The following is a 9,389-nucleotide window of genomic DNA, read 5'->3' as shown; positions in this document are numbered from 1 at the left end:
TCTCCACAAGCTCCTGCCGTGTTTAACGTAGGGATCCTCTCTGGTTTTCCTCCGTGTCTTTGCAGAACTGTGCGCGTGAGTCCCACTCTCTGGTATTTCTCCGACGGAGGAACGGATCGGAACGCTCTCAGCGCAGCTGCCGCCTGGGCGTTGAAGGCGCGTCTGACGAGCGACATCCCTAAAAGGCCCATGCGTGGTACCTTGGACAGCTTACGGCCATACCACCCTGAACACGCCCGATCTCGTCTGATCTCGGAAGCTAAGCAGGGTCGGGCCTGGTTAGTACTTGGATGGGAGACCGCCTGGGAATACCAGGTGCTGTAAGCTTTTTCACTTTTCTCCACAAGCTCCTGCCGTGTTTAACGTAGGGATCCTCTCTGGTTTTCCTCCGTGTCTTTGCAGAACTGTGCGCGGGAGTCCCACTCTCTGATATATTTCTCCGACGGAGGAACGGATCGGAACGCTCTCAGCGCAGCTGCCGCCTGGGCGTTGAAGGCGCGTCTGACGAGCGACATCCCTAAAAGGCCCATGCGTGGTACCTTGGACAGCTTACGGCCATACCACCCTGAACACGCCCGATCTCGTCTGATCTCGGAAGCTAAGCAGGGTCGGGCCTGGTTAGTACTTGGATGGGAGACCGCCTGGGAATACCAGGTGCTGTAAGCTTTTTCACTTTTCTCCACAAGCTCCTGCCGTGTTTAACGTAGGGATCCTCTCTGGTTTTCCTCCGTGTCTTTGCAGAACTGTGCGCGGGAGTCCCACTCTCTGGTATTTCTCCGACGGAGGAACGGATCGGAACGCTCTCAGCGCAGCTGCCGCCTGGGCGTTGAAGGCGCGTCTGACGAGCGACATCCCTAAAAGGCCCATGCGTGGTACCTTGGACAGCTTACGGCCATACCACCCTGAACACGCCCGATCTCGTCTGATCTCGGAAGCTAAGCAGGGTCGGGCCTGGTTAGTACTTGGATGGGAGACCGCCTGGGAATACCAGGTGCTGTAAGCTTTTTCACTTTTCTCCACAAGCTCCTGCCGTGTTTAACGTAGGGATCCTCTCTGGTTTTCCTCCGTGTCTTTGCAGAACTGTGCGCGGGAGTCCCACTCTCTGGTATTTCTCAGACGGATCGGAACGCTCTCAGCGCAGCTGCCGCCTGGGCGTTGAAGGCGCGTCTGACGAGCGACATCCCTAAAAGGCCCATGCGTGGTACCTTGGACAGCTTACGGCCATACCACCCTGAACACGCCCGATCTCGTCTGATCTCGGAAGCTAAGCAGGGTCGGGCCTGGTTAGTACTTGGATGGGAGACCGCCTGGGAATACCAGGTGCTGTAAGCTTTTTCACTTTTCTCCACAAGCTCCGGCCGTGTTTAACGTAGGGATCCTCTCTGGTTTTCCTCCGTGTCTTTGCAGAACTGTGCGCGGGAGTCCCACTCTCTGGTATTTCTCCGACGGATCGGAACGCTCTCAGCGCAGCTGCCGCCTGGGCGTTGAAGGCGCGTCTGACGAGCGACATCCCTAAAAGGCCCATGCGTGGTACCTTGGACAGCTTACGGCCATACCAACCTGAACACGCCCGATCTCGTCTGATCTCGGAAGCTAAGCAGGGTCGGGCCTGGTTAGTACTTGGATGGGAGACCGCCTGGGAATACCAGGTGCTGTAAGCTTTTTCACTTTTCTCCACAAGCTCCTGCCGTGTTTAACGTAGGGATCCTCTCTGGTTTTCCTCCGTGTCTTTGCAGAACTGTGCGCGGGAGTCCCACTCTCTGGTATTTCTCCGACGGATCGGAACGCTCTCAGCGCAGCTGCCGCCTGGGCGTTGAAGGCGCGTCTGACGAGCGACATCCCTAAAAGGCCCATGCGTGGTACCTTGGACAGCTTACGGCCATACCACCCTGAACACGCCCGATCTCGTCTGATCTCGGAAGCTAAGCAGGGTCGTGCCTGGTTAGTACTTGGATGGGAGACCGCCTGGGAATACCAGGTGCTGTAAGCTTTTTCACTTTTCTCCACAAGCTCCTGCCGTGTTTAACGTAGGGATCCTCTCTGGTTTTCCTCCGTGTCTTTGCAGAACTGTGCGCGGGAGTCCAACTCTCTGGTATTTCTCCGACGGAGGAACGGATCGGAACGCTCTCAGCGCAGCTGCCGCCTGGGCGTTGAAGGCGCGTCTGACGAGCGACATCCCTAAAAGGCCCATGCGTGGTACCTTGGACAGCTTACGGCCATACCACCCTGAACACGCCCGATCTCGTCTGATCTCGGAAGCTAAGCAGGGTCGGGCCTGGTTAGTACTTGGATGGGAGACCGCCTGGGAATACCAGGTGCTGTAAGCTTTTTCACTTTTCTCCACAAGCTCCTGCCGTGTTTAACGTAGGGATCCTCTCTGGTTTTCCTCCGTGTCTTTGCAGAACTGTGCGCGGGAGTCCCACTCTCTGATATATTTCTCCGACGGAGGAACGGATCGGAACGCTCTCAGCGCAGCTGCCGCCTGGGCGTTGAAGGCGCGTCTGACGAGCGACATCCCTAAAAGGCCAATGCGTGGTACCTTGGACAGCTTACGGCCATACCACCCTGAACACGCCCGATCTCGTCTGATCTCGGAAGCTAAGCAGGGTCGGGCCTGGTTAGTACTTGGATGGGAGACCGCCTGGGAATACCAGGTGCTGTAAGCTTTTTCACTTTTCTCCACAAGCTCCTGCCGTGTTTAACGTAGGGATCCTCTCTGGTTTTCCTCCGTGTCTTTGCAGAACTGTGCGCGGGAGTCCCACTCTCTGATATATTTCTCCGACGGAGGAACGGATCGGAACGCTCTCAGCGCAGCTGCCGCCTGGGCGTTGAAGGCGCGTCTGACGAGCGACATCCCTAAAAGGCCCATGCGTGGTACCTTGGACAGCTTACGGCCATACCACCCTGAACACGCCCGATCTCGTCTGATCTCGGAAGCTAAGCAGGGTCGGGCCTGGTTAGTACTTGGATGGGAGACCGCCTGGGAATACCAGGTGCTGTAAGCTTTTTCACTTTTCTCCACAAGCTCCTGCCGTGTTTAACGTAGGGATCCTCTCTGGTTTTCCTCCGTGTCTTTGCAGAACTGTGCGCGGGAGTCCCACTCTCTGGTATTTCTCCGACGGAGGAACGGATCGGAACGCTCTCAGCGCAGCTGCCGCCTGGCCGTTGAAGGCGCGTCTGACGAGCGACATCCCTAAAAGGCCCATGCGTGGTACCTTGGACAGCTTACGGCCATACCACCCTGAACACGCCCGATCTCGTCTGATCTCGGAAGCTAAGCAGGGTCGGGCCTGGTTAGTACTTGGATGGGAGACCGCCTGGGAATACCAGGTGCTGTAAGCTTTTTCACTTTTCTCCACAAGCTCCTGCCGTGTTTAACGTAGGGATCCTCTCTGGTTTTCCTCCGTGTCTTTGCAGAACTGTGCGCGGGAGTCCCACTCTCTGGTATTTCTCAGACGGATCGGAACGCTCTCAGCGCAGCTGCCGCCTGGGCGTTGAAGGCGCGTCTGACGAGCGACATCCCTAAAAGGCCCATGCGTGGTACCTTGGACAGCTTACGGCCATACCACCCTGAACACGCCCGATCTCGTCTGATCTCGGAAGCTAAGCAGGGTCGGGCCTGGTTAGTACTTGGATGGGAGACCGCCTGGGAATACCAGGTGCTGTAAGCTTTTTCACTTTTCTCCACAAGCTCCTGCCGTGTTTAACGTAGGGATCCTCTCTGGTTTTCCTCCGTGTCTTTGCAGAACTGTGCGCGGGAGTCCCACTCTCTGGTATTTCTCCGACGGAGGAACGGATCGGAACGCTCTCAGCGCAGCTGCCGCCTGGGCGTTGAAGGCGCGTCTGACGAGCGACATCCCTAAAAGGCCCATGCGTGGTACCTTGGACAGCTTACGGCCATACCACCCTGAACACGCCCGATCTCGTCTGATCTCGGAAGCTAAGCAGGGTCGGGCCTGGTTAGTACTTGGATGGGAGACCGCCTGGGAATACCAGGTGCTGTAAGCTTTTTCACTTTTCTCCACAAGCTCCTGCCGTGTTTAACGTAGGGATCCTCTCTGGTTTTCCTCCGTGTCTTTGCAGAACTGTGCGCGGGAGTCCCACTCTCTGGTATTTCTCCGACGGAGGAACGGATCGGAACGCTCTCAGCGCAGCTGCCGCCTGGGCGTTGAAGGCGCGTCTGACGAGCGACATCCCTAAAAGGCCCATGCGTGGTACCTTGGACAGCTTACGGCCATACCACCCTGAACACGCCCGATCTCGTCTGATCTCGGAAGCTAAGCAGGGTCGGGCCTGGTTAGTACTTGGATGGGAGACCGCCTGGGAATACCAGGTGCTGTAAGCTTTTTCACTTTTCTCCACAAGCTCCTGCCGTGTTTAACGTAGGGATCCTCTCTGGTTTTCCTCCGTGTCTTTGCAGAACTGTGCGCGGGAGTCCCACTCTCTGGTATTTCTCAGACGGATCGGAACGCTCTCAGCGCAGCTGCCGCCTGGGCGTTGAAGGCGCGTCTGACGAGCGACATCCCTAAAAGGCCCATGCGTGGTACCTTGGACAGCTTACGGCCATACCACCCTGAACACGCCCGATCTCGTCTGATCTCGGAAGCTAAGCAGGGTCGGGCCTGGTTAGTACTTGGATGGGAGACCGCCTGGGAATACCAGGTGCTGTAAGCTTTTTCACTTTTCTCCACAAGCTCCTGCCGTGTTTAACGTAGGGATCCTCTCTGGTTTTCCTCCGTGTCTTTGCAGAACTGTGCGCGTGAGTCCCACTCTCTGGTATTTCTCCGACGGAGGAACGGATCGGAACGCTCTCAGCGCAGCTGCCGCCTGGGCGTTGAAGGCGCGTCTGATGAGCGACATCCCTAAAAGGCCCATGCGTGGTACCTTGGACAGCTTACGGCCATACCACCCTGAACACGCCCGATCTCGTCTGATCTCGGAAGCTAAGCAGGGTCGGGCCTGGTTAGTACTTGGATGGGAGACCGCCTGGGAATACCAGGTGCTGTAAGCTTTTTCACTTTTCTCCACAAGCTCCTGCCGTGTTTAACGTAGGGATCCTCTCTGGTTTTCCTCCGTGTCTTTGCAGAACTGTGCGCGGGAGTCCCACTCTCTGGTATTTCTCCGACGGAGGAACGGATCGGAACGCTCTCAGCGCAGCTGCCGCCTGGGCGTTGAAGGCGCGTCTGACGAGCGACATCCCTAAAAGGCCCATGCGTGGTACCTTGGACAGCTTACGGCCATACCACCCTGAACACGCCCGATCTCGTCTGATCTCGGAAGCTAAGCAGGGTCGGGCCTGGTTAGTACTTGGATGGGAGACCGCCTGGGAATACCAGGTGCTGTAAGCTTTTTCACTTTTCTCCACAAGCTCCTGCCGTGTTTAACGTAGGGATCCTCTCTGGTTTTCCTCCGTGTCTTTGCAGAACTGTGCGCGGGAGTCCCACTCTCTGGTATTTCTCAGACGGATCGGAACGCTCTCAGCGCAGCTGCCGCCTGGGCGTTGAAGGCGCGTCTGACGAGCGACATCCCTAAAAGGCCCATGCGTGGTACCTTGGACAGCTTACGGCCATACCACCCTGAACACGCCCGATCTCGTCTGATCTCGGAAGCTAAGCAGGGTCGGGCCTGGTTAGTACTTGGATGGGAGACCGCCTGGGAATACCAGGTGCTGTAAGCTTTTTCACTTTTCTCCACAAGCTCCTGCCGTGTTTAACGTAGGGATCCTCTCTGGTTTTCCTCCGTGTCTTTGCAGAACTGTGCGCGTGAGTCCCACTCTCTGGTATTTCTCCGACGGAGGAACGGATCGGAACGCTCTCAGCGCAGCTGCCGCCTGGGCGTTGAAGGCGCGTCTGATGAGCGACATCCCTAAAAGGCCCATGCGTGGTACCTTGGACAGCTTACGGCCATACCACCCTGAACACGCCCGATCTCGTCTGATCTCGGAAGCTAAGCAGGGTCGGGCCTGGTTAGTACTTGGATGGGAGACCGCCTGGGAATACCAGGTGCTGTAAGCTTTTTCACTTTTCTCCACAAGCTCCTGCCGTGTTTAACGTAGGGATCCTCTCTGGTTTTCCTCCGTGTCTTTGCAGAACTGTGCGCGGGAGTCCCACTCTCTGATATATTTCTCCGACGGAGGAACGGATCGGAACGCTCTCAGCGCAGCTGCCGCCTGGGCGTTGAAGGCGCGTCTGACGAGCGACATCCCTAAAAGGCCCATGCGTGGTACCTTGGACAGCTTACGGCCATACCACCCTGAACACGCCCGATCTCGTCTGATCTCGGAAGCTAAGCAGGGTCGGGCCTGGTTAGTACTTGGATGGGAGACCGCCTGGGAATACCAGGTGCTGTAAGCTTTTTCACTTTTCTCCACAAGCTCCTGCCGTGTTTAACGTAGGGATCCTCTCTGGTTTTCCTCCGTGTCTTTGCAGAACTGTGCGCGGGAGTCCCACTCTCTGGTATTTCTCCGACGGAGGAACGGATCGGAACGCTCTCAGCGCAGCTGCCGCCTGGCCGTTGAAGGCGCGTCTGACGAGCGACATCCCTAAAAGGCCCATGCGTGGTACCTTGGACAGCTTACGGCCATACCACCCTGAACACGCCCGATCTCGTCTGATCTCGGAAGCTAAGCAGGGTCGGGCCTGGTTAGTACTTGGATGGGAGACCGCCTGGGAATACCAGGTGCTGTAAGCTTTTTCACTTTTCTCCACAAGCTCCTGCCGTGTTTAACGTAGGGATCCTCTCTGGTTTTCCTCCGTGTCTTTGCAGAACTGTGCGCGGGAGTCCCACTCTCTGGTATTTCTCAGACGGATCGGAACGCTCTCAGCGCAGCTGCCGCCTGGGCGTTGAAGGCGCGTCTGACGAGCGACATCCCTAAAAGGCCCATGCGTGGTACCTTGGACAGCTTACGGCCATACCACCCTGAACACGCCCGATCTCGTCTGATCTCGGAAGCTAAGCAGGGTCGGGCCTGGTTAGTACTTGGATGGGAGACCGCCTGGGAATACCAGGTGCTGTAAGCTTTTTCACTTTTCTCCACAAGCTCCTGCCGTGTTTAACGTAGGGATCCTCTCTGGTTTTCCTCCGTGTCTTTGCAGAACTGTGCGCGGGAGTCCCACTCTCTGGTATTTCTCCGACGGAGGAACGGATCGGAACGCTCTCAGCGCAGCTGCCGCCTGGGCGTTGAAGGCGCGTCTGACGAGCGACATCCCTAAAAGGCCCATGCGTGGTACCTTGGACAGCTTACGGCCATACCACCCTGAACACGCCCGATCTCGTCTGATCTCGGAAGCTAAGCAGGGTCGGGCCTGGTTAGTACTTGGATGGGAGACCGCCTGGGAATACCAGGTGCTGTAAGCTTTTTCACTTTTCTCCACAAGCTCCTGCCGTGTTTAACGTAGGGATCCTCTCTGGTTTTCCTCCGTGTCTTTGCAGAACTGTGCGCGGGAGTCCCACTCTCTGGTATTTCTCCGACGGAGGAACGGATCGGAACGCTCTCAGCGCAGCTGCCGCCTGGGCGTTGAAGGCGCGTCTGACGAGCGACATCCCTAAAAGGCCCATGCGTGGTACCTTGGACAGCTTACGGCCATACCACCCTGAACACGCCCGATCTCGTCTGATCTCGGAAGCTAAGCAGGGTCGGGCCTGGTTAGTACTTGGATGGGAGACCGCCTGGGAATACCAGGTGCTGTAAGCTTTTTCACTTTTCTCCACAAGCTCCTGCCGTGTTTAACGTAGGGATCCTCTCTGGTTTTCCTCCGTGTCTTTGCAGAACTGTGCGCGGGAGTCCCACTCTCTGGTATTTCTCAGACGGATCGGAACGCTCTCAGCGCAGCTGCCGCCTGGGCGTTGAAGGCGCGTCTGACGAGCGACATCCCTAAAAGGCCCATGCGTGGTACCTTGGACAGCTTACGGCCATACCACCCTGAACACGCCCGATCTCGTCTGATCTCGGAAGCTAAGCAGGGTCGGGCCTGGTTAGTACTTGGATGGGAGACCGCCTGGGAATACCAGGTGCTGTAAGCTTTTTCACTTTTCTCCACAAGCTCCTGCCGTGTTTAACGTAGGGATCCTCTCTGGTTTTCCTCCGTGTCTTTGCAGAACTGTGCGCGTGAGTCCCACTCTCTGGTATTTCTCCGACGGAGGAACGGATCGGAACGCTCTCAGCGCAGCTGCCGCCTGGGCGTTGAAGGCGCGTCTGATGAGCGACATCCCTAAAAGGCCCATGCGTGGTACCTTGGACAGCTTACGGCCATACCACCCTGAACACGCCCGATCTCGTCTGATCTCGGAAGCTAAGCAGGGTCGGGCCTGGTTAGTACTTGGATGGGAGACCGCCTGGGAATACCAGGTGCTGTAAGCTTTTTCACTTTTCTCCACAAGCTCCTGCCGTGTTTAACGTAGGGATCCTCTCTGGTTTTCCTCCGTGTCTTTGCAGAACTGTGCGCGGGAGTCCCACTCTCTGGTATTTCTCCGACGGAGGAACGGATCGGAACGCTCTCAGCGCAGCTGCCGCCTGGGCGTTGAAGGCGCGTCTGACGAGCGACATCCCTAAAAGGCCCATGCGTGGTACCTTGGACAGCTTACGGCCATACCACCCTGAACACGCCCGATCTCGTCTGATCTCGGAAGCTAAGCAGGGTCGGGCCTGGTTAGTACTTGGATGGGAGACCGCCTGGGAATACCAGGTGCTGTAAGCTTTTTCACTTTTCTCCACAAGCTCCTGCCGTGTTTAACGTAGGGATCCTCTCTGGTTTTCCTCCGTGTCTTTGCAGAACTGTGCGCGGGAGTCCCACTCTCTGGTATTTCTCAGACGGATCGGAACGCTCTCAGCGCAGCTGCCGCCTGGGCGTTGAAGGCGCGTCTGACGAGCGACATCCCTAAAAGGCCCATGCGTGGTACCTTGGACAGCTTACGGCCATACCACCCTGAACACGCCCGATCTCGTCTGATCTCGGAAGCTAAGCAGGGTCGGGCCTGGTTAGTACTTGGATGGGAGACCGCCTGGGAATACCAGGTGCTGTAAGCTTTTTCACTTTTCTCCACAAGCTCCTGCCGTGTTTAACGTAGGGATCCTCTCTGGTTTTCCTCCGTGTCTTTGCAGAACTGTGCGCGTGAGTCCCACTCTCTGGTATTTCTCCGACGGAGGAACGGATCGGAACGCTCTCAGCGCAGCTGCCGCCTGGGCGTTGAAGGCGCGTCTGATGAGCGACATCCCTAAAAGGCCCATGCGTGGTACCTTGGACAGCTTACGGCCATACCACCCTGAACACGCCCGATCTCGTCTGATCTCGGAAGCTAAGCAGGGTCGGGCCTGGTTAGTACTTGGATGGGAGACCGCCTGGGAATACCAGGTGCTGTAAGCTTTTTCACTTTTCTCCACAAGCTCCTGC

General features: G+C 56.9%; 28 non-coding genes across 28 annotated transcripts; all 28 read left to right on the top strand.

The window, feature by feature from the left end:
• Nucleotides 1–208: 208 nt before the first annotated feature.
• LOC137178292 (5S ribosomal RNA) lies at nucleotides 209–327 on the top strand. Its single transcript, XR_010926879.1, has one exon. It is a non-coding gene; the product is annotated as a 5S ribosomal RNA (ribosomal RNA).
• A 220-nt stretch (nucleotides 328–547) lies between these two features.
• Nucleotides 548–666, top strand: LOC137178291 (5S ribosomal RNA). Its single transcript, XR_010926878.1, has one exon. It is a non-coding gene; the product is annotated as a 5S ribosomal RNA (ribosomal RNA).
• Nucleotides 667–884: 218 nt separating this feature from the next.
• On the top strand, nucleotides 885–1,003 carry LOC137178290 (5S ribosomal RNA). Its single transcript, XR_010926877.1, has one exon. It is a non-coding gene; the product is annotated as a 5S ribosomal RNA (ribosomal RNA).
• Nucleotides 1,004–1,213: 210 nt separating this feature from the next.
• On the top strand, nucleotides 1,214–1,332 carry LOC137178288 (5S ribosomal RNA). Its single transcript, XR_010926875.1, has one exon. It is a non-coding gene; the product is annotated as a 5S ribosomal RNA (ribosomal RNA).
• Nucleotides 1,333–1,542: 210 nt separating this feature from the next.
• Nucleotides 1,543–1,661, top strand: LOC137177989 (5S ribosomal RNA). The gene has a single exon (XR_010926602.1). It is a non-coding gene; the product is annotated as a 5S ribosomal RNA (ribosomal RNA).
• Nucleotides 1,662–1,871: 210 nt separating this feature from the next.
• On the top strand, nucleotides 1,872–1,990 carry LOC137178080 (5S ribosomal RNA). The gene has a single exon (XR_010926687.1). It is a non-coding gene; the product is annotated as a 5S ribosomal RNA (ribosomal RNA).
• A 218-nt stretch (nucleotides 1,991–2,208) lies between these two features.
• LOC137178287 (5S ribosomal RNA) lies at nucleotides 2,209–2,327 on the top strand. The gene has a single exon (XR_010926874.1). It is a non-coding gene; the product is annotated as a 5S ribosomal RNA (ribosomal RNA).
• A 220-nt stretch (nucleotides 2,328–2,547) lies between these two features.
• LOC137178285 (5S ribosomal RNA) lies at nucleotides 2,548–2,666 on the top strand. The gene has a single exon (XR_010926873.1). It is a non-coding gene; the product is annotated as a 5S ribosomal RNA (ribosomal RNA).
• A 220-nt stretch (nucleotides 2,667–2,886) lies between these two features.
• On the top strand, nucleotides 2,887–3,005 carry LOC137178284 (5S ribosomal RNA). Its single transcript, XR_010926872.1, has one exon. It is a non-coding gene; the product is annotated as a 5S ribosomal RNA (ribosomal RNA).
• A 218-nt stretch (nucleotides 3,006–3,223) lies between these two features.
• On the top strand, nucleotides 3,224–3,342 carry LOC137178283 (5S ribosomal RNA). The gene has a single exon (XR_010926871.1). It is a non-coding gene; the product is annotated as a 5S ribosomal RNA (ribosomal RNA).
• A 210-nt stretch (nucleotides 3,343–3,552) lies between these two features.
• Nucleotides 3,553–3,671, top strand: LOC137178282 (5S ribosomal RNA). Its single transcript, XR_010926870.1, has one exon. It is a non-coding gene; the product is annotated as a 5S ribosomal RNA (ribosomal RNA).
• Nucleotides 3,672–3,889: 218 nt separating this feature from the next.
• LOC137178281 (5S ribosomal RNA) lies at nucleotides 3,890–4,008 on the top strand. The gene has a single exon (XR_010926869.1). It is a non-coding gene; the product is annotated as a 5S ribosomal RNA (ribosomal RNA).
• A 218-nt stretch (nucleotides 4,009–4,226) lies between these two features.
• On the top strand, nucleotides 4,227–4,345 carry LOC137178280 (5S ribosomal RNA). Its single transcript, XR_010926868.1, has one exon. It is a non-coding gene; the product is annotated as a 5S ribosomal RNA (ribosomal RNA).
• Nucleotides 4,346–4,555: 210 nt separating this feature from the next.
• On the top strand, nucleotides 4,556–4,674 carry LOC137178279 (5S ribosomal RNA). The gene has a single exon (XR_010926867.1). It is a non-coding gene; the product is annotated as a 5S ribosomal RNA (ribosomal RNA).
• A 218-nt stretch (nucleotides 4,675–4,892) lies between these two features.
• LOC137178278 (5S ribosomal RNA) lies at nucleotides 4,893–5,011 on the top strand. The gene has a single exon (XR_010926866.1). It is a non-coding gene; the product is annotated as a 5S ribosomal RNA (ribosomal RNA).
• A 218-nt stretch (nucleotides 5,012–5,229) lies between these two features.
• LOC137178276 (5S ribosomal RNA) lies at nucleotides 5,230–5,348 on the top strand. Its single transcript, XR_010926864.1, has one exon. It is a non-coding gene; the product is annotated as a 5S ribosomal RNA (ribosomal RNA).
• A 210-nt stretch (nucleotides 5,349–5,558) lies between these two features.
• LOC137178274 (5S ribosomal RNA) lies at nucleotides 5,559–5,677 on the top strand. Its single transcript, XR_010926863.1, has one exon. It is a non-coding gene; the product is annotated as a 5S ribosomal RNA (ribosomal RNA).
• A 218-nt stretch (nucleotides 5,678–5,895) lies between these two features.
• LOC137178273 (5S ribosomal RNA) lies at nucleotides 5,896–6,014 on the top strand. The gene has a single exon (XR_010926862.1). It is a non-coding gene; the product is annotated as a 5S ribosomal RNA (ribosomal RNA).
• Nucleotides 6,015–6,234: 220 nt separating this feature from the next.
• On the top strand, nucleotides 6,235–6,353 carry LOC137178272 (5S ribosomal RNA). Its single transcript, XR_010926861.1, has one exon. It is a non-coding gene; the product is annotated as a 5S ribosomal RNA (ribosomal RNA).
• A 218-nt stretch (nucleotides 6,354–6,571) lies between these two features.
• Nucleotides 6,572–6,690, top strand: LOC137178271 (5S ribosomal RNA). The gene has a single exon (XR_010926860.1). It is a non-coding gene; the product is annotated as a 5S ribosomal RNA (ribosomal RNA).
• Nucleotides 6,691–6,900: 210 nt separating this feature from the next.
• LOC137178270 (5S ribosomal RNA) lies at nucleotides 6,901–7,019 on the top strand. The gene has a single exon (XR_010926859.1). It is a non-coding gene; the product is annotated as a 5S ribosomal RNA (ribosomal RNA).
• Nucleotides 7,020–7,237: 218 nt separating this feature from the next.
• On the top strand, nucleotides 7,238–7,356 carry LOC137178269 (5S ribosomal RNA). The gene has a single exon (XR_010926858.1). It is a non-coding gene; the product is annotated as a 5S ribosomal RNA (ribosomal RNA).
• Nucleotides 7,357–7,574: 218 nt separating this feature from the next.
• On the top strand, nucleotides 7,575–7,693 carry LOC137178268 (5S ribosomal RNA). The gene has a single exon (XR_010926857.1). It is a non-coding gene; the product is annotated as a 5S ribosomal RNA (ribosomal RNA).
• A 210-nt stretch (nucleotides 7,694–7,903) lies between these two features.
• LOC137178267 (5S ribosomal RNA) lies at nucleotides 7,904–8,022 on the top strand. The gene has a single exon (XR_010926856.1). It is a non-coding gene; the product is annotated as a 5S ribosomal RNA (ribosomal RNA).
• Nucleotides 8,023–8,240: 218 nt separating this feature from the next.
• LOC137178266 (5S ribosomal RNA) lies at nucleotides 8,241–8,359 on the top strand. Its single transcript, XR_010926855.1, has one exon. It is a non-coding gene; the product is annotated as a 5S ribosomal RNA (ribosomal RNA).
• A 218-nt stretch (nucleotides 8,360–8,577) lies between these two features.
• LOC137178264 (5S ribosomal RNA) lies at nucleotides 8,578–8,696 on the top strand. The gene has a single exon (XR_010926853.1). It is a non-coding gene; the product is annotated as a 5S ribosomal RNA (ribosomal RNA).
• Nucleotides 8,697–8,906: 210 nt separating this feature from the next.
• Nucleotides 8,907–9,025, top strand: LOC137178263 (5S ribosomal RNA). The gene has a single exon (XR_010926852.1). It is a non-coding gene; the product is annotated as a 5S ribosomal RNA (ribosomal RNA).
• Nucleotides 9,026–9,243: 218 nt separating this feature from the next.
• On the top strand, nucleotides 9,244–9,362 carry LOC137178262 (5S ribosomal RNA). Its single transcript, XR_010926851.1, has one exon. It is a non-coding gene; the product is annotated as a 5S ribosomal RNA (ribosomal RNA).
• The last annotated feature ends 27 nt before the right edge of the window (nucleotides 9,363–9,389 follow it).

The sequence above is a fragment of the Thunnus thynnus genome, chromosome 24 (genome assembly GCF_963924715.1).
Source record: "Thunnus thynnus chromosome 24, fThuThy2.1, whole genome shotgun sequence".
In the NCBI taxonomy this organism is placed as follows: Eukaryota; Metazoa; Chordata; class Actinopteri; order Scombriformes; family Scombridae; genus Thunnus; species Thunnus thynnus.
This window is presented reverse-complemented; position numbering and strand designations above follow the sequence as displayed.